The sequence below is a fragment of the Aotus nancymaae genome, unplaced genomic scaffold (genome assembly GCF_030222135.1).
Source record: "Aotus nancymaae isolate 86718 unplaced genomic scaffold, 86718_ANA_hifiasm-v0.15.2.pri h1tg000075l, whole genome shotgun sequence".
Lineage (NCBI taxonomy): Eukaryota > Metazoa > Chordata > Mammalia > Primates > Aotidae > Aotus > Aotus nancymaae.
Genome location: NW_026988490.1, coordinates 4,560,473 through 4,580,734, shown reverse-complemented (window position 1 = coordinate 4,580,734; position 20,262 = coordinate 4,560,473). Strand labels below are relative to the sequence as shown.

The 20,262-nt window shown below is 47.0% G+C and overlaps 2 long non-coding RNA genes across 2 annotated transcripts in view; both read right to left on the bottom strand.

Annotated features, from left to right (window-relative positions):
- LOC135271095 (uncharacterized) overlaps positions 1–20,262 on the bottom strand; it is a 469,429-nt gene that overhangs the window by 152,060 nt on the left and 297,107 nt on the right. The gene's annotated exons all lie outside the window — the stretch shown is intronic.
- LOC135271096 (uncharacterized) lies at positions 12,180–13,930 on the bottom strand. Its single transcript, XR_010339217.1, has 2 exons — positions 13,862–13,930; positions 12,180–13,726 (listed from the first exon to the last, which is right to left on the bottom strand). It is a non-coding gene; the product is annotated as an uncharacterized LOC135271096 (long non-coding RNA).

Genomic DNA, 20,262 nt, shown 5'->3' with positions numbered 1-20,262 from the left:
AGAACAGGAAATTTGGCCTGAGAAACACAGAGAGGAAGACCATGGGAAGAAGAGAGGATTCTGCCGGCAAGCCACAAAGAGAGACCTCAATAGAAACCAACCCTGCTGACACCTTAGTCTCCGAATTCCAGCTGCCAGAATTATGAGAATAAATTTCTGTTAAGCCACCCAGTCTGTTGTACTTGGTGCAGCCCTGGCAAACAAATAGAGTGTCTAAAACTCCTGGCATAGGATCAAGCATGATCCTTGCAAATACAGGGGCCCTGCCTCTCCCTCCCACTTCCTCTCCACCTGCTTCTCACTGGAGGCCCTTCCTCTTCCTCCCTCCCTTCCCCTTCTGCTGCCTTCTCTCCCAACCTCCTCTCTCTTCCCTCTCCTCTTTCTTCTATTTCTCTTCCTCCTTATTCCTTTGCTTTTTTTTTTTCTTAACCCTTTTTATTTCTGTACATTTTTGGGAACAGGCTGTGTTGGATAACATAAGAAAGTTCTTAAGTGGTAATTTCTGAGATTTTGGTGCACCCATCACCTGAGCAGTATACACTGTATCCAATTTGCAATCTTATCTCTCACCCGCTCCCATCCTTTCCCCAAAGTCCCCAAAGTCCCCAAAGTCCATTGTATCATTCTTATGCCTTTGCATCCTCATAGCTTAGCTCCCACTTATGAGTGCAAACATACAAGGTTCTCTTCACCCAAAATGCATAGGCCTTTATCCTCTCAGCTTGAAGTGGGAGGGCTGGCCACAGGGAAGCAATCTAAGGAGTGTTTATGCTCCTGTAAAAGGAACAAAAAGACTCTGGCATTGCCACTGGGCTGTCCAGAGTAACAAGAGAATAACAATCCGGGGAGACACTGAGTGCTCATGAGAGGGAAGACCTCTCTCTCAGGATTATGGAGTTTAGCTGAATGGAATCTTGTGAGAATAGGGGCCTTGGAGTTTCTAATTGCTCATAAATATCTTTTGCTTAACTAGAAAAACAAGGAACTACTATGTAGGGAGATGCCATGCGCTGCCTCATCCTATGGTTTCAGGGCTGAGATCCTGGCTTTGGAAGAACCTTTATTCCTATGGTTCCCATTATCTGAATCCATACCTGCAAAGGTAGCACAGGGCCAGCCCAAGGAGACCCAGGATGCCAGTGGAAACAGTGCCTGGGCCCACCCTGCAGCTCTTCCAGGGGCAGTTAGAACAGTCTCTGGCAATCTTCACTTCCAGAAAAGATAATTTAGTCCACCAGAAAAAATGAAAGTAATCAGACTAGCTGGCAACAGTGTTTTGAGATTTCCTGAATGAGAGGTTCTGTGTAAACCTAGGGCACTGTTTTTTCATATCTGCTTGCTGGGCCAGGAGAGAAGGGAAATGGGAACGCAAAGCAAGAATGCCTCCCCGGCAGCTGGTCCCCAAGCCTCTCAATCACACTTGACATTTGTAAAAACACAAACTGAGCAGTCATGGAAATAGGCAGGAGAGTGAGGACCAGGCAGCCTAAGGATGCAGGCAGGCTAAGGAAGAGGGGGAATGGCAATTCACATGGGAAAACATTCACACCAAAGGAAGAACATCTGGCAAGAGTGGCCCTTTGTTACTCTGAGCACCTTTCTTTGCCTTTGAGATGTGAAATTGGCCCTTCTTTCATTTCTCAACTCAGAGTTTAGAATGTCCAGAATTCCTCATTAGCAAGTGTAGAGGGAATCCTGGTCAGAAAACCGGAGAAGAGATACTAAGGGGAGAAAGTGAGAGTCAAATGGGGTGCAGACAAGGGAGATGAGAACAGGAAAGAAGGAGGGAGGAAGGGGAAAGAGAGAAAGATGAGGGAAGGAATTCTGTTTTCCCAGAATCAGTTCCCAACCTGCGATTGGCAAAGAGCAGCTTTCCTGATGGAGGCTTTGTTGCCTTTCATATATGTTGGTGCTGTCACACCCAACAGCAGGATGAGAATTGCTTTGAAAAGCATTCCTGACCTTCCTAGGTAACACGCAGTTCAGGTCTTATTAAGAGAACCAGCAAAGATAGCAGCTGAGTAGCTGGTTGTGCCACTGTGTGGAAGTGGCAAGAAATTTAGGTCCTGATTCTTTCCTTTTTGTCCCTCCCAACTCCCTGAAAAAAGAGCAGCTTTGAGATGGGAGGACTCCTTTTGAGGTCTAAGGGGCTCCCAGGCATGACATGAAAGATCCTTTCTGTCTCATATTTCTCAAGACGGAACATTAAATAATGCTGCAGGCTTGTACAGACTGCTCTCTGGAGAAGGCTGCCTGTGTCAGCTGCTTAATATGCAGAATGAAGAAGTCATAAAGTCAAGTGCCTGTAACGTTTAATGTGAATGATAAAGGAGGAAAAACACCCTGAGCAGAAGGCAGGCCCATGTGCCTCATTATCTGTGCATGGCAGGGGCTGCACCTGGCACCACAGCCAGGAGCACCCGCCATGTGGGCACAGGTGCATGCATGTGAGAGAGGCACGTGCTTGGGCATTCACGTGCACACATACTCACACACGCCATCACAGGTGATGGCCAACAGCAGAGAGACTGCATTGCCTATGACTGGTGATTCACTGGCCTTCCTCAAGAACTTCCCTCTGCTGGGACAACCACCTTCTCAGGACCAAGGAGAATCATGGAAAAGAATCGTAGAACTACCAGTTTGCTTTACTGCCACAGAGTACAGGGAAAACTATGGAAGAGTCAAAGTTATAGTATTTCATATTTGTTTGTTTTTTGAGACAGAGGCTCACTCTGTCACCAGGCTGGAGTGCAGTGGCATGATCTCGGCTCACTGCAACCTCTGCCTCCCAGGTTCAAGCAATTCTCCTGCCTCACCCTCCTGAGTAGCTGGGACTACAGGTGCATGCCACCACACCAAGATAATTTTTGTATTTTTAGTAGAGATGGGGTTTTACCATGTTGGCCAGGATGGTCTTGATCTCTTGACCTCATGATCTGCCCACCTCAGCCTCCCAAAGTCCTGGTATTACAGGCGACAGCCACCATGCCCGGCCAGTTATAGGATTTCTAATCATCAATCGCATACCACCAAATCCCGTCTTTCCTCTGACAGTGACCATTCCATTAATCCTGAGACACTGATCATGAGCTGTAGCAGCTTCTGGCTGTTGCTTTCTGGCCCTGGTGTGGGTTTGAGCATACCTGGTCTGCATCACAGTCATCATTATTCCCCTGACTTGGGGAAGAAAGCCAGCCTCCTCCTAAGTACTCTTTGTCTTCTCATCAGAGAGATTCATTTTTATTTCTAAAAGGTCTCTCTTCCTTTGAGAAATCTGGAACATGTCTTGGGCAGGGTGGTAGCATGGCTGTCTCAGTGTGGATTTCAGGGCTTCCCAGACTGTGGCTTAGGAACAGCACAGGTGTGTTGGCCTCAGGTGAGTTACCTGCTCCCCTGGATTATGCTCTGTGAAAGGCTCAATCCCAGTGACCCAGGCCGCATTTATCAACTATGAGAACTTCTTCTCTACTCTTTCAAGGTCACAATCCATGTCCTGACATGCCAGTGTCTCCTCAGTAGGCAGAAGAGCTCAGATTATCTTCACTTCCTTCCTCTGGGATTTTCTAGAAGGAAAGGCCACGATTTTATATCTTATTAAGGAAAATATACTTCATGACCTCCAAGGCGAACAGCTGCAAAATAATCTCTTTGGGGTGAGGACAACTAGATATTCAAGTTTGCCTCTTACTGCAGAATCTGAGCTTCTTGGAGTGTTTCATTGATTATGACCTCATCATTCTGACCTCTGCTAGAGGTGGGAGTGGAGACGGGGCAGTACTTCTCCCTCGCAATCCAGCTGTTGTTTAACTGAATCCATAATACTTTACAGTACAGTTGCAACCAGGCTGAAACATTCATGCAAGACTTTGCCAAAGGGTATGGGAATACAAGAGGAAATAAACACAAAAAGCAATATGGGTTCAGACAATTTGGTTTACAAGGGATGGCCCAATGCCAGGAAGTAATACTATCTCACAAACATGAAACTTAAAAAGAAAAAACTGTATCCCAGGGAATTTTTGTCTTTAAATCTGCTGTTTTCTTGTTCTCCTACTACTCTTCTAGATGAGGACACCCAGAGAATAGAATCGTCCAGAATCCACTTGTTCCTAGAAAGCTTAGCTCAACCTTAGTGTTCCATTGTGTCAGAGACTGTGGTTGGGGATGAGAAGGACAAGGGAGAGATGGCTATGGCTGGAATGGTCTGCAGTGGTGAGAGTAAGACCAGTCTATGCAGGACACTGAGCCAGTGATGCATAAACAACTCTAGCAGTCGTGTTGTGGAGAAGGAAACCCATGGGAGAGTACTGAGAAGCAAGACAGGGCCAAGATGGAGTGAGGGAGGGAATGGAAAAGCGGTTAATGAGCTGCAAGGTGAAATGTAGGGTGGAGGATGACATTTCAAGGGGACTGGCAGGGGTAAGCATGGCAGGGGAGAAGCATGCTGATGTCACTTAAAGAGTTTAATACACAAGCACACCTCTCTTAATGCTCCACATGCTTGCTACAGCACTTTTCTTTCTTTGCCAAAAGCAATATTCACCACTGCATTTTTCAAGCTAATATGTCTTCATTGAGCATCTACTGTGTGTGAAGCCTTTCATACAGCAGACACACAAATGGCACAGTCCCTGCCTTGTTGACGGCCTCATCAGAGGGACAAGATGTGTAGGAATGAAAAAGCTGCATGTAAAGAACATCCTGGTGGTGTGTGCCTGACAAGAATGTTGCGAGCGTCCACAGAGGAAAGAGATGGGGTAGGCAAGGAAGGGAGGAAGAGAATTGGGATTGATGTTGGGAGAAGAGAGGAGTTTTAGTGATGTGGCATTGAGTAGGACTCACATTTCTGGGCTTCAGAAAAGGAAAGGGAAGATGGAATCACTAGATGACCTCACTTGCCCCCCACCAGACTTCACAACCTATGGCTCTAAGATAGTACCATGCTCGTGCTGAATCAGAAAGCCCATGGACTTCACAGTATGACTTGTGGTGCCTACCCTCCTGTGCCCATAATTTGCACCTGCACCACCTAAGTGTGGAGATTATTTCCCAAGGAGGGAATTACTGGGAGAGAAGAGGTGTGTACAGCAGAGAAGAAAACTGAGATGGCTTTTACCAATATCAGCAGCACTCCTTCCTTGCTCCATCCTTATGACCAGATGGTGTCTGAGCAAACCATCGGTGCATGTTTCTTTGTATCAAATCACAGCCCTGTTAATGACAAATGAAGGGCTGTGCTTAAAAGGGGCAAATGATTTGTCCAAGTCACCCAGCTATTTTGAGGAGTTGGAGAGCTGGGTTCAGAACTTAGGTTCTGTAATACCAAACTTGTGTTCTGTCCACAGTCTGAGTTCCAACACACTTGGAAGCAGGTGGAGACACTGAAATCCTTATAAAGAGTTGGGATTTCAACAGGTCCAAATGATAAGGATTAAGGAAACATGGGTACATCCCTTCTAGATGGGTGCTCTAGCTGCCTACCTCTTGTGTCTGAGGACTTCTTCTTTGACCCTGGTGATGAGTTCTTTAGTATGAAGTCAAATGGGGAAATTTTCCCATAGAGACTAAGGTTGCCTTTTTCTCCTTTGGATTCTGCCAAGGTCTATTATTGATGCATGAGATAGGTGGAGGGGGAGAAACATTAACAAATATCTTTCTTGCTAATCTTTTATGGAACCTTGAACAATTCCCATCTGGGGCTAGTTTCCTTATCTTTGGAGGGTCTAAAGGGTACATCCCCTAAAAGACATGTTAAAAATAACATTCCCAATGCCCTCCTAAGACAAGGTATCAAAATATCTGAGGCTACGGCACAGGAATCTCTATTTATAACAAGCTTCTCACATAATTCTGATGAGTTTACAGGGCAACCCACCCTGCTAGATGATCCCTGAGCTTTCTTCCACTCTAACACATTACATGCAGGCAGGATGTGAGGATATTCCTCAAAACTAGGATGAATCTCACTCCATCTTGGCCCTATGTCTTGTTTCTCAGCACTCTCCCATGGCTTCCCTTCTCCAGAACATGATTGCTAGAGTTGTTTATGCATCACTGGCCGAGTGTCCTGCATAGACTGGTCTTACTCTCACCGCTGCAGACAATTCCAGCCATAGCCATCTCTCCCTTGTCCTTCTCATCCCCAACCACAGTCTCTCTGACACAATGGAACACTGAGGTTGAGTTAAGGTTTATAGGCACAAGTGGATTCTGGACGTAACTAAGAATGGGGTGGTGGAAGAAGTCATTGTCAAACAGATCCAGGAGGGGATGTCTGGGAAGTCCATGGAATTATGGCTTCTGCAAACTGTAAGCACCGTCTCTATCTGCCTGGTGTCTTCATGCACAGAGACTCTAGCTCTTTTAATTTATTTTATTATTATTATTTGTTGGTTAGTTTTAACTTTCTACTGCACTTTAGGTTTTGGGGTACATGTGAAGAACATGCAAGATTGTTGCATAGGTACACACATTGCAGTCTGATTTGCTGCCTTCCTCCCATCACCTATATCTGGCATTTCTCCCCATGCTATCTCTCCCCAACTCCCCACCCCTCACTGTCCCTCCCCTAGTTCCCCCCGACAGACCCTAGTGTGTGGTGCTCCCCTCCCTGTGTCCATGTGTTCTCATTGTTCAACACCCACCTATGAGTGAGAACATGTGGTGTTCGATTTTCTGTTCTTCTGTCAGTTTGCTGAGAATGATGGTTTCCAGGTTCATCCATGTCCCTACAAAGGACGTGAACCCATCATTTTTTATGGCTGCATAGTATTCCATGGTGCATATGTGCCACATTTTCCCTGTCCAGTCTATCATCGATGGGCATTTGGGTTGATTCCAGGTCTTTGTTATTGTAAACAGTGCTGCTATGAACATTCGTGTGCATGTGTCCTTATAGTAGAACGATTTATAATCCTTTGGATATATGCCCCAGTAATGGGATTGCTGGGTCAAATGGAATTTCTATTTCTAGATCCTTGAGGAATCACCACACTGTTTTCCACAATGATTGAACTAATGTACACTCCCAACAACAGTGTAAAATTGTTCCTGTTTCTCCACATCCTCTCCAGCATCTGTTGTCTCCAGATTTTTTAATGATCACCATTCTAACTGGCGTGAGATGGTATCTCAATGTAGTTTTGATTTGCATTTCTCTAATGACCAGTGATGATGAGCATTTTTTAATATGTTTGCTCACCCCATATATGTCTTCTTTTGTAAAGTGTCTGTTCATATCCTTTGCCCACTTTTGAATGGGCTTGTTTGTTTTTTAATTGACCTAACACCATAAAAACCCTAGAAGAAAATCTAGGTAAAACCATTCAGTACATCGGCGTAGGCGAGGTCTTCATGACCAAAACACAAAAAGCATAGACAACAAAAGCCAAAATAGACAAATGGGATCTAATCAAACTCCACAGCTTCTGCACGGCAAAAGAAACAGTCATTAGAGTGAATCGGCAACCAACAGAATGGGAAAAAATGTTTGCAATCTACCCATCTGACAAAGGGCTGATATCCAGAATTTACAAAGAAGTGAAACAGATTTATGAGACTTTAGTTCTTTACTTTGCCTGGGCTTTGGTCAAAATATCCTATGTTAATTCTCCCTTTCTCTCTTCTCACCTCCCTTCACATACGACCCTCACCCTCACACACACACACTCCCCAACATTTTCTTTTCTTAATATAAATCACAGGTACAGGTGAAAATTCACAGGGCAAAAGAACAGAAATTATTTTCCTCTAAAGAGTCTGACTGTATTTCCCTTGACTCGTTTATATATTGGTATGAAGTCAGTTCCGGAGCTTTGGTCAACAGGAAATTTGATTCTATTTATCACTCTGTAGTGTCTTCTTCATCACTGCAAAATCTTACCTGTAGCACAGCATAAAAATTTAGGTCTCTTTTCCTTTAAAACAAGCTCCCCTTCCCACCACCACCCAGGTGGTTCAAAAGGAGATTGTGGAAGTTGGTTCTGGCCGAGTGCCCCTCTGAACAGAGATGCTCACTGCATGGTTTATGTGCATAAGCAGTCGAAGACAAGGGCCAGTTGTCAGCAGGAGATGTATCCAGGCAACCTTGGTACTAAGCAGCAGATTGGAACTCAGAGTGTCCCGGTCCATGCCAGTTAGAGCAGGCTGTTCAGAACTTGGCCTTCACTGAAGGAAAGGCTTGATTTGCGAGGGGTAGAAGACAAAAGAGGAGAGGAGAAAAGGAGAGAAGAAAGGAGAAGAGAGAGAAGAGGAAAGGGAAGGGGAAGGAAGGAGAGAGGGGAGGGGAGGAGAAGGGAGAGGAGAAGAGGAGAGGAGAGGACAGGAGACAGGGATATGAGAAGGGAAAATAGAAAGGGGAGGGAATGAGAATGAATAGAAGATAGTTGATCTCAAACAACATCTCTTATGTCATAAAGGCCAATATTTAAAGAATGATTTGAGGTTTTCCAAAAACAACAATTAAGCTTTTTGAAGTGTTTTTGAACATGTTATTTGTTAGGTGAATGCATTTCCCAGGCATCAAAATATTCCGTCTCCAGGACCTACATGACCTTGATCATTCATGGTCCAGAAATTAGTCTCACCTCACTTTCTGGCCTGCTTCTGGAGATCAGAAGCCCAGGACTGCCATGGGGGATTTATTCCTTAGGGGAGGGGTCTGGCATTGAAATGCGGATGGAGCAATGTGGCACAGAATGGAAAGGGAGAGAGGAAAGGTTGAAGAGGGAAGCCAGATGAACGAGTCCAGCTTGGTGATGGGGCACAATTAGGGTCAGCCCTTATGGTCAGTACGAACCCCCTCCCCAGTCTCTACTCTCCTAAATATGTTCATAGGAAAGAGGCCAGATACTGTCCACAAATTCCCTCACTATGGATGAGACACCTAAGTGCTCAGATGACCCAGCCAAGTCTGTCACACAGACCAGGGAAAACAGCTTGACAGCCATATAATCATTAGGCTGTAAATGTTTTGGTGATTGGATAGAAAGACTTGAAGTATTAGAAAGCAAGGCTGCACCTGGCATATGAGCCTCCACTCCGGGGCCATTGTACTCCTGACCCACCCCACCCACTTCTCCACAGCATGCTTTTCTCACGCATCTATCATGCCCCCTCTGTTCTAAACAAACCTCCACCTCTATCACCACATCCTCCTATTGGCTGCAAGCAGTTGCCACATGGCAGATATCACGTGTGTCACTCATCACAGCCTCTTCTCACACACTAGCAGGATGATTAGATGCCTTTCAACAAGGCCCTGGAATAGGGTCATTAAGAGCTGTCATTCCCTTTTTCTAAGCCAATTTGTCTGTATCAGTTGTTGTCAACCATTAGAGCCTCGCAGACTCACAGGGAGGTATCTGAGTCAGAAAACATTTGGCATATGGCGAGCACATGCATACTTATGAGCTGTACCTCATCACTGATTGAGATCTACCATCCCCAGCCAAGGCTCTGGACTCAGCAATTTGCAAATCCCAGACTTTCACAGTTTGTCTCTTCGCCAGGGTGATTCCCAAACCCAGCTTTGCCTGGAAAGTACCAGGTGCATTTGGTCTGGGGTTGATGAGATGTCTCTTTTGGTTTGGCTTTTAAAAGCGAGACAAGAAGAATGCTAGGGACATCAAGCCCATGGTAGCGCTAGATGAAGATATTCTGAAAAAACTAGATGAGAGTGTGTGTGTGTGTGTGTGTGTGTGTGTGTGTTTGTGATAGAAACTAGAAACTATTCAAAGATAGGCTTCCAGGGATTTTATAACACATATACACACATGCTGGCAGAGAACCACACTTTTGGGAAAATTATTATGTGAAACTCATGCAAACCATCAGATGAAATGTTTATTTTCTTTAGTAGAGCCCTACATTTCCATTTAATGGGCAATTTGTTTAACCACACAGTAACTGAACCCCCTTCATCTATTGGGGGAATTCTGTAGTGAGCTGAGAATTCTGATATTTTCTCCCTTTCAATAGTCAGTCTAAATTTAAGGAGCACCTAAAGTGAAGTGATAGATGCTTAAGCACAGTTGTCACAAGCTGGGACCTCACTATATGACCGAGGAAACTCAACGAATTAGAAGATGGCCATGGAGATTTTGTATAGCCACAGGGAGAGAGTTTTCCAGAAGATGGGCAAATCCCATCTTCTTAAAGTCGCATATGCCTCCAGTATGGCCCAGGTACTCTAGTTTTTAAAAAATCCAGGCTGGGTGCAGTGGCTCATGCCTGTAATCCCAGCACTTTGGGAGACCAAGGTGGTAGGATCGCTTGAGCCCAGGTGTCAAGACCAGCCTGGACAACATAGCAAGATCCTGTCTCTACAAAGAAAAAAAAAAATAGCCAGGCATAGTGTTGTTTGTCTGTGGTCCCAGCTACTCGGGTGGCTGAGGTTGGAGAGTTGCTTGAACTCAGGAAGTCAGGGCTGCAGGGAGTCATGATTATGCCACTGCACTCCAGCCTAGGCGACAGAGCTAGAACCCGACTCCAAAAATAAAAAAGAAATCAAAAAATTCTGGACACTCCAACTTCGTAGCAGTTTGAATCAGTAGGAAGAGGAGGGTCTTCCTGTGATGGATAGTGACCTATGAAATAAGGTTGACATTCTAACAAAAGAAACAAGACTAGTTAAGATCATTCCCCATTTCCTGTTTCAACCTGTTGCTTCATATTTGTTACCCCCAGTGTCTGCCTTCAGCTCCTCCTTACTGAGTCCATTGGACCTTCCAGCTGCCAAATCCTGCTCCTTGAAGGACCTCAAAGCTTCACCTATGCTGTCCAAATTCCCACATTAGGAACAGCACGAAGGCCAAATCACTGAAAAGAGAAGTGCTGAACGAAAATCAGGTGAGAAATTAATCTGTTTGGCATTTTGTTACCTCTCTTCTGTGTGTAGTCTGGGAGGCTGTTAATTACTTGATTTACTGTATAGTCACTGCCAACAACAATAAATACAATTAACTAATGTAAGGCAACTCACTGCCAGTGAGGATAGTAATCACCAGGAAATTGAAAAGAAAGTCTCTTCATGATACCTTTAGATACAACTCATTATCCTCCTCCTTTAGTGTGTATTAATTTTAAAATTTGATTGCCTTAAGCTTTCTACAGAAATACCTTGGGTTCTATCATTTGTTGTCTTTTCTTCCGTCCATTCACGGCCACATATTGGTCAAGAAGGAGTAAGTAGAACAGAATGTGTCTTCACCTGTTCCTGCCACCCTGGGAAGCTGAAATGACTTTAGAGCACATGACCAGCCTGATGGGGTTTCTGAGAATACCCAGTCTTTGCTCTAAGAAGGGATCCACCAAGAGAAATAGGGGGAGAATATCTTGCTCTAAGCACACAACACATTTTTCCTTAATTTTCCTAAATCAAGGCTTTCTTAGATGGGACTTGGAGTGTGCTGTAATAGAAACAGAATGATCTTTGGTGTTAGATACTTGGGTTTACACATAATGTTTGAGAACATTTTAAAAATATTTCTTAACACAGCTGAGACGTTCAGTTTCCTAATCCTCAAAATGGAAGCCAACACCTTTTGCATAGAATTTACATTGTGATAAAATGGAAAAGTGGCTGAATAAATACTTTCTGTTCCTCTAGCCTATTCTTACATCTTTCCTTAAAGTTATACCAATTTTTCTTTTTTTTCTTCCTGGCTTGGATGCTGAATAGCTTAGAGCCAAATTTGTTTATGCCTTTACTAAATATACAATGTGTATCATGCGTGCTAACCACTTACAATATCTTATCTTTGCTATTTTGACATTTCCTTTTCCCCACTGTCCTCATTTCAATATTTTAACTTTCATCTCTTTTTGATGTTCATATTTATAGAGTCATCTCAAATCCATGTAATTAGTATTTTTTAAACTGTCATATTTTCTGTGTTCCACTCCTGGCATGCTGTCCTCTTTCTCTAAAGCCAAACATATAGTTTCACGAGAGCTTAACTGAAGAGGAAAAAATTCTCATTAGTGCAGATATACTTTCAAACACAAGTCTGCTGTGGCCTCAGAGCCCTAATCAGAGTCGGGCTTTGATGGGTACTGGAGAAGTGACATTCCCCAAGTGCTTCCGTTCACAGCCAGGGGAGCAGGCAGGTGCTAACAGGAGACAGCCCAAAGTTCATTGTGCTAAAGGTTGAAGAGTTCTTGGTCCTGAGTTGCAATTTCAAAAAACATATGAGTCTTTATTGAGTATCTATTATATGATTAGTCAGATTCATACAGGTATAAAGAAACGATGTCCTATGTGTTCTTCAAAAATGCTCATTGTACCCACACTACAGCTGAAGTTTTAGCAAATGATTCATGCATCACAGATTGCCCTGCCAAAAGTAGCATCAGTTTTGGTTGTGTGTAAAAAAAAAAAAAAATGAATTCCTATTTTTTTTGGAGGGGATGGGGTGAGAAAATATGGTTATAGTAGTTACCATACAGAAGGGAAAAAAAAGTTACCACTCATTGGAAAGAGTCTTGACTCTGCAAGCCGTGTATCTTATATTCTGTGGGTAGGTTTATCTTAATTTAGGAATTACACCATGTCATTTTTGTAAATTTAGGGATTACACCATGTCATTTTTGTGTGGGTTGTTCGTGGATTTGGGGATGGTGGATTCTGGGGATTGGAGGGGTTGGTTGTGGATTTGGGGGCTCAGGGGTGTGGTTTGTTTGTGGATTTGGGTGTTTGGGGGGCTGATGGTGGATTTTGGGGTTTGAAGGGGTTACTTGTAGAATTGGGGACTCTGAGGGATTGATTTGGATTTGGGGGTGGGGTTGGGCTGTGGATTCTGTGTTCTGCAGGGTGCCCCTCTATCCTGGAGGATGGCCTCCCCACAGTGCGCCCAGATGACCAGGTGACCCTCTTACTGGAAATGGGTTTCTTCTGGCAGGGGCCCTGGGAGCTGTTCTGTGGCCCACATGGCGCTGATTCCTACAATGTCTACTCTCAGGAGAGCCATGGCAGGGAGGAGAGTCAGGTCGGGTGTGCGGGTAGGGGGAGCACAGAGGAGGTGACACAGCAAACACCCAGGACGGCAGGAGCAGGGCCTTGGCAGAGGCAGGGGGAAGCCCCAGCCGTTGGGCCACGGGGAGAGGGAGAGGGAGCAAGGGAGAGAATGAGAGACAGAGAGAGAGGGAATGACAGATGGAGAGAGAGAGGGAGAGAGACAGGGAATGAGAGGGGGGGAGGGGGAGACCTGTGGGCCCCACTCGCATTAGGTCCAGGGTGTTACTGGCTAGTGGTGGGTCTTTGGGGTGGGAGTGGGGCTTTGCTGGTGGTTTAGAGGGATCCATGATGTGCGTCTTGACAGTCCCCGTGGGGTGTGGGGGTTGGTGGGGTGAGCCAAGCAGGCTGCGTGTGGACGTCCCACCATGAGGTCGCAGCAAGGCCCACATGGCCGGTTCGGTGTCTGTCACACCAACCAGGGAAGCTAGAGGAGGCAGAGAACGGCAAATGTCCGCAGTGACCGAGCTGCTTGTGGTCTAAGAAAGCGAGGCCTCTATTGGCCTTGGGGATCGAGGCAGTCTGAGGTCACGGGAACTTTATGCAGGGTGCCACGCAGCATCCCACGGTGGGGCCTCATCCAGTGGACGACGCCCGGCCATAGTGCCAGCGATGGTGTTAGCCGGCAGCCATCCAGCAAGGTGGTGTCCCAGAGCCCAGGGCTTGGTGGGGCTGATTCAGGGTGGGCAGTGAGGACAGAGGGCCTCCCTGCTGTGAGGAAGGATGGGTGGGAGTGAAGTGTGCAGGGAACCAGCTCCCAGCCCCCACCCCTTGGGTACCTGGAGTTTGGAGGAGACAAAGCAATGAGAAAAAGATTAAGAATGGAAGTGGGACCGGGGTCATCACCTGTACTGGAGGCAGCAGAGGCCCCAAGCTGAGGTTCCCACAGTATTTTCTGCTTACGATCACTCTGAGTGGTCAGCAGATGCTGGAGCGAAGCTGCAGTGATGGTGGGGAGAGGGCGGCAGGACGGTGGAGCATTCTTTGGTGAACAGGAGCCAGTGCATCCTTCTGAAGATTGCTGGCGCTGGCTGCTTTGGGGGAAACTTTGAAAAGCAGAAGCCTGGCCAGGCACGGTGGCTCATGGCTGTAATCCCAGCAATTTGGAAGGCCAAGGTGGGCGGATCACAAGGTCAGGAGTTCAAGACCAGCTTGACCAACATGGAGAAACCCCATCTCTATTAAACACAAAAATTAGCTGGGCTTGGTGGCACACGCCTGTAATCCCAGTTACTCAGGAGGCTGAGGCAGGAGACTTGTTAGAACCAGGGAGGTGGAGGTGGCAGTGAGCCAAGATTGCGCCACCGCACTCCGGCTTGGGTGACAGAGTGAGACTCTGTCTCAAAAAAAAAAAAAGAAAAAGAAAAAAGATTGCTCCTTTATCCGGCGTGACCTTACATTTTGCCCTTGGGTCAAAGGACCATAAACCCTACCCTTAAGCAGGTGCATGTGGCTGTGCCTGAGACACCTTCCCTGACCCTGAGGGCCATCCCCCACCAATACTGCTCTGCCTGCTCCTCCCTAGGGAGAAGCTCTGGGCCCGTGCGCATGACCAGGATACACTCTCCTTCCAGACACAGCTTCTGTTCCTACCTCCCTGCTAAGCATTTCTTTCTAAGAATCTAAATTAGCCAGGCACAGTGGCTCCCGCCTGTAATCCCAGCACTTTGGGAGACCAAGACAGATGGATCACTTGAAGTCGGGAGTTCAAGACCGGCCTGACCAACATGGAGAAACCCTGTCTCTACTAAAAATACAAAAAAATTGCTGGCCTTGTGGCTCACGTCTGTAATCTCAGGACTTTGGGAGGCTGAGACGGGTGGATCACGAGGTCAGGAGTTCAAGACCAGCCCGGCCAAGATGGTGAAAACCCATCTTTACTAAAAATACAAAAAATTCAGCCAGGCATGGTGGTGGGCACTTGTCATCCCAGCTACTCGGGAGGCTGCGGCAGAGAATTGCTTGAACCAGGGAGGTGGAGGTTGCAGTGAGCCAAGATCATGCCACTGCACTCCAGCCTGGGTGGCAAGAACAAAACTCCACCTCAAAAAAATAAAAAAACCTAACGAGACCCAAGGCTCTCAAACGGCACCTCATGAAGCCCAGGGGAGTGCTCTGGGGTGGGCCCCATGGTGACGCTCTGTGGGATTACAAGCAGTTCTCTGGGACACACAGCACCTTGAGAATCAGCGAGGAGATGGTTCTGGGCAGGCTCCGGCCCAGACGTGCACCTGCGGGGTCCGGGGACCCCTCTTCTGGGTCAGCCAGCGCCCCTGCGCCTGAGAACCTCTGGTGACGTGCCCCAGCCTTTGCAAAATATCTCCTTTCTTCCCACCACCTGTAGGGGGTACATGGCTTCTGCACAGGAGCAGGACTCCGGAGGCTTCCATGGAATCTGACTTGCTCCCTTCCAAGGCTGGCACCTCCTGATCCTGCTACCCCTCTGAGCCTTGCCTGTATCCTTGGGCCCCTGAAGAGCTAGGTTTTCTTTTTCTTTTTTTTCCTTCCTTCCTTCCTTCTTCCTTTCTTCCTTCCTTCCTTCCTTTTTCTTTCCCTTCTCTTTTCTTTTCTGGAGTTACAATCTTCTTAAATTTGTGTTTATTTTATTTTACTTTTGAGACGGAGTGCAATGGTGAAATCTCTGCTCACTGCAGCCTCTGCCTCTGGGTTCCAGCGACTCCCCTGCCTCAGCCTCCTGACTAGCTGGGATTACAGGTGTGAGCCAGCTCATTTTTGTATTTTTAGTAGAGATGGGGTTTCAGCATCTTGACCAGGCTGGTCTCAAACTCCTGACCTCGTGATCCACCTGCCTCGGCCTCCCAAAGTGCTGGTGTTACAGGTGTGAGCCACCTTGCCTGGACCAGAATCTTTTTAAAAATTAAATTAAAAATGTTTTTGAGATGGAGTCTTGCTGTGTAGCCCAGGCTGGAGTGCAATGGTTCAATATCTGCTCACTGCATCCCCCACCTCCCGGGTTCCAGAGACTCACCTGCCTCAGCCTCCCTAGTAGCTGGGATTACAGGTGCCTGCCACCACACCCAGCTAATTTTTGTATTTTTAGTAGAGATGGGGTTTCAGCATCTTGACCAGGCTGCTCTCGAACTCCTGACCTTGTGATCCACTTGACTCAGCCTCCCAAAGTGCTGGGATGACAGGCATGAGCCACCATGTCTGGCCCTGAAACTCCTTTTAAATTTATTTATTTATTTTTTTTGCTATGGAGTCTCTCTCCATTGCCCAGGCTGGAGTGCAGTGACACAATCTCGGCTCACTGCAGCCTCCACTTCCCAGGTTCCAGGGATTCTCCTGCATCAGCCTCTCAAGTAGCTGGGATTACAGGCCCCCACCACCATGCCTGGCTAACTTTTGTATTTTCAGTGGAGACTGGATTTTACTATGTTGCCCAGGCTGGTCTCGAACTCCCAACCTCAGGAGATCCGCCCTCCTCGGTCTCCCACAGTGCAGGGATTACAGGCGACAGCTACCATGCGAGCCCAGCTGAGGGTCAGAATCATGCAGCTCCAGGTATCTAACTCCTAAACCATCATTTGTAATCATTTGTGGCTAATGTGTTCCTCCTGTAAAGGCAGTGTTGTCACCAGGCAAGAAGGACCTTTGTTTGGGGAAAGGGCTGCTATCATCTTGGTTTCAAAGCTAAACTACAAAGATATTGTGGCACAAACCCAGGAGTGAAAAAGGACAGCTGGGAGGTGAGAAGCAGGAAGAGCTGGGTGAGGTCACATCTCTCTCACTGCCCTAAACTTCTCACTTAAAATTTTTGTAGGGCTGGGTGTGGTGGGTCATGCCTGTAATCCCAGCACTCTGGGAGGCCAAGGCGGGTGGATCACCTGAGGTCAGGAGTTCGAGACAAGCCTGGCCAACACGGTGAAACCCCGTCTCTACTAAAAATACAAACATTAGCCGGGCATGGTGGCGGGCGCCTGTAATCCCAGCTACTTGGGAGGCTGAGGCATGAGAACTGCTTGAACCTGTTAGGTGGAGGTTGCAGTGAGTGGAGATCATGCCACTGCACTCCAGCCTGGGTGACAGAGCGAGACTCCGTCTCAAAATTTAAAAAAATAATAATTTGTAAAGGCAGTTTTGGTCTCAGGGAGTCAGGTCCTTTCCTGTGGGACTGACCAGGTCCCTGGTTCCCCTCCCTGCTTGGCCCACCCTGTGGGACCCAGGGGTGGGGGTCTCTGGGGGTTACCATGCAGTCCCTATGTGTTCCTGGGGGCTGCCTAGAGAGAGTGGAGACTACAATTCCTGCTGGTGTCACTTGAGGTTATGTTTAGTTAATTTGTATCTAAAAGCTGATGCAAGCAAACAGAGCAGTGACATGGCTCATGTCTGTAATCCCAGCACTTTAGGAGGCTGAGGTGGGGGACGGCTTGAGCCCCAGATTTAGAGACCAGCCTGGGCAACATAGTCAGGTCCCGTCTCTACAAAAAATAGTAACTACAAAGAAATAAAATAAAAAGTTCAACAGTAAAGATAAGTTTATAAGGGCCGGACGCGGTACCTCACGCCTATAATCACAGCATTTTGAGAGGCCGAGGCAGGCAGATCACAAGGTCAGGAGTTCAAGACCAGCCTGGCCAATATGCTGAAACCCCAGCATGTCTTACTACAAATACAAAAACATTCACTGGGCATCATGGCACGTGCCTGTCATCCCAGCTCCTCTGGAGGCTGAGGCATGAGAATTGCTTGAACTGGGACCTGTGAGGCAGAAGTCGCAATGAGCCAAGATCGCACCACTGCACTCCAGCCTGGGTGACACAGCGAGACTCCGTCTCAAAAAACAAAAATGTTTGTAAAGTAAAAAAGGAAAAATAATTATTTTTTTACCTCACCTATTCTCCAGAAAAGGTAACCTGTTCATACTCAACACTTATTTTTAATCATTCATTTGCAATTTAATTACTGAATTTTGCATTCAACTTGCATTTATTTTTATTGTTCTTTTTTTTTTTTTTTGAGATGAAGTTTCGCTCTTCTTACCCAGGATGGAGTGCAATGGCACGATCTCGGCTCACCACAACCTCCGCCTCCTGGGTTCAAGCAATTCCCCTGCCTCAGCCTCCCGAGTAGCTGCGATTACAGGCATGCGCTACCATACCCAACTGTTTTATTTTTTTAAAGATGGGGTTTCACCATGATGGCCAGGCTGGTCTTGAACTCCTGACCTCAGGTGATCCACTCACCTCGGCCTCTCAAAGTGTTGGGATTACAGGCGTGAGACACCACGCTCAGCGGCACTTTGGTTTTTAATCATTCAACGTGAAATTATATAATGTCAGCTTGCCTTTTCAAAGTGTGCACTGCAGTGGTATTTACGGCAGTCACCGGTTGGCAAGAGAGTTTTTTACTTTTAATTTTTTGAGACCAAGTCTGGCTCTGTAGTTTTGGAAGCATGAAAGAAAAAGAAGTTTCCAAACCCCCAAATCATGAAGCTAAAAATAAAATTCAAGCTGGCAATTGATTAGGGCCAACATGCATCTTTTTCTGTTGAGTCACCCTCTGCTCACTGAGATAGATGCATATTTGATTGCCTCCTTTGGAAAGGCTCATCAGAAACTCAAAAAGAGTTTCTCCCTCTGGCTTCAAGTCTTCCTTCTGTTGTTCCAGATGTCCCGCTTTTCCTGACCGAATCATGTTCACCTCACATATTCATGTCTCCTGACTCCCTAGAACATATAAAACTGAGATGTGCCCCGACCACCCTGGGCACCTTTGGTCAGGACCTTCTGAGGCTGGGTCATGGGTGCGTGTCATGACTCTTGGTGAAATAAAACTTTCTAGATTAACTGAGACCTGTCTCAGATTTTCGGGGCACACAGGGGTCACGGCGGGGATTGCTGGGTCAGAGGACGATGTCCATAGGGTGAATTCTTAATTTTTTTTTTTTGAGACAGAGTCTTGCACTGTTGGTCAGGCTGTAGTGCAGTGACAAGCTCTCGGCTCACTGCAACCTCTTGGCTAATTTTTGTATTTTTAGTAGAGACGGGCTTTCACTATGTTGGCCAGGCTGGTCTCGAACTCCTGACCTCACGTGATCCGGCCTCCTCGGCCTCCCAAGGTCCTGGGATTACAGGCGTGAGCCACCGTGCCCAGCTGGGTGGATTCTTTCAAACGCACCCAGAAGTCGCTGCACACACTCCTGGTCTTGGCAGACTTGAATTCATGGAGTCCGTGGTGAGCGCTCTGCTGTCCCTGCGACACTCTGTCCTCCTCTAAATGTCCACCAGGTGCCCCCGAGGCCCTTTGCGAGCAGACCTCAGCCTCCACCAGCACAGAGCATTTCATCTCCACCTCCCTGCACCCCAGTAAAAGATGTAAACCACCAGGTGCAGTGGCTCACACCTGTCATCCCAGCAGTTTGGGAGGCTGAAGCAGGCAGATCATGAGGTCAGGAGTTCCAGACCAGCCTGTACAGCATGGTGAAACCCCGTCTAGACTAAAAATACAGACATTGCCCGTGCGTGGTGTCAGGTGCCTGTCATCCCAGCTGAGGCAGGGGAATCGCTTGAACCTGGGAAGTGGAGGTTACAGTGAGCCGAGATCACACTACTGCACTCCCGCCTGCGCAACAAGAGTGAGACTCCATCTCAAAAACAAAAAAGGACGTGAAGCAACATGAACAGCTTCAGGTCAGGCCTTACTGCTGGGGTGGCCCCAGGCCCCGTGGAAGTTCTTGACAGAGTTTCCAAAATAATTTGCCGTTTGTTCCAGTCAAGGACAAGACACCACCTACCCCACCACCCTCTCCCAGAGCGTTTACAGAAAGGTGATAAAGTCGAGTCCTCCCTCCATCCCTTTGAGACGTTTTTCAGCTGAGGCATGTCTGAAAGCCTCTCCTCTGAGTTGGGCCTCCTGGGAGCAGAGCATGCTTTGATATCTTGGGCTCCCAGATGCCTGCCTCTGGTATTACACCAAGAAAACCTTTAACTCCTTCTTTGCCAACTGTGCCAAGCGTCCATCTTTGAAATTCCCACTCAGCCCTGCATGAATCCAGGGTGAGGTCAGGGCACACTAGACCTTCATCCCTCTTGCTGATTAAAATCTGTTCTTGGCCAGGCATGGTGGCCCACGCCTGTCATCCCAGTACTCTGGGAGGTTGAGGTAGGCAGATCACCTGAGGTCAGGACTGGGAGACCAGACCGACCAATATCATGAAACCCCATCTCTACCAAAAAATACAAAAATCAGCCGGGTGTGGTGGCACGTGCCTGTGATCCCAGCTA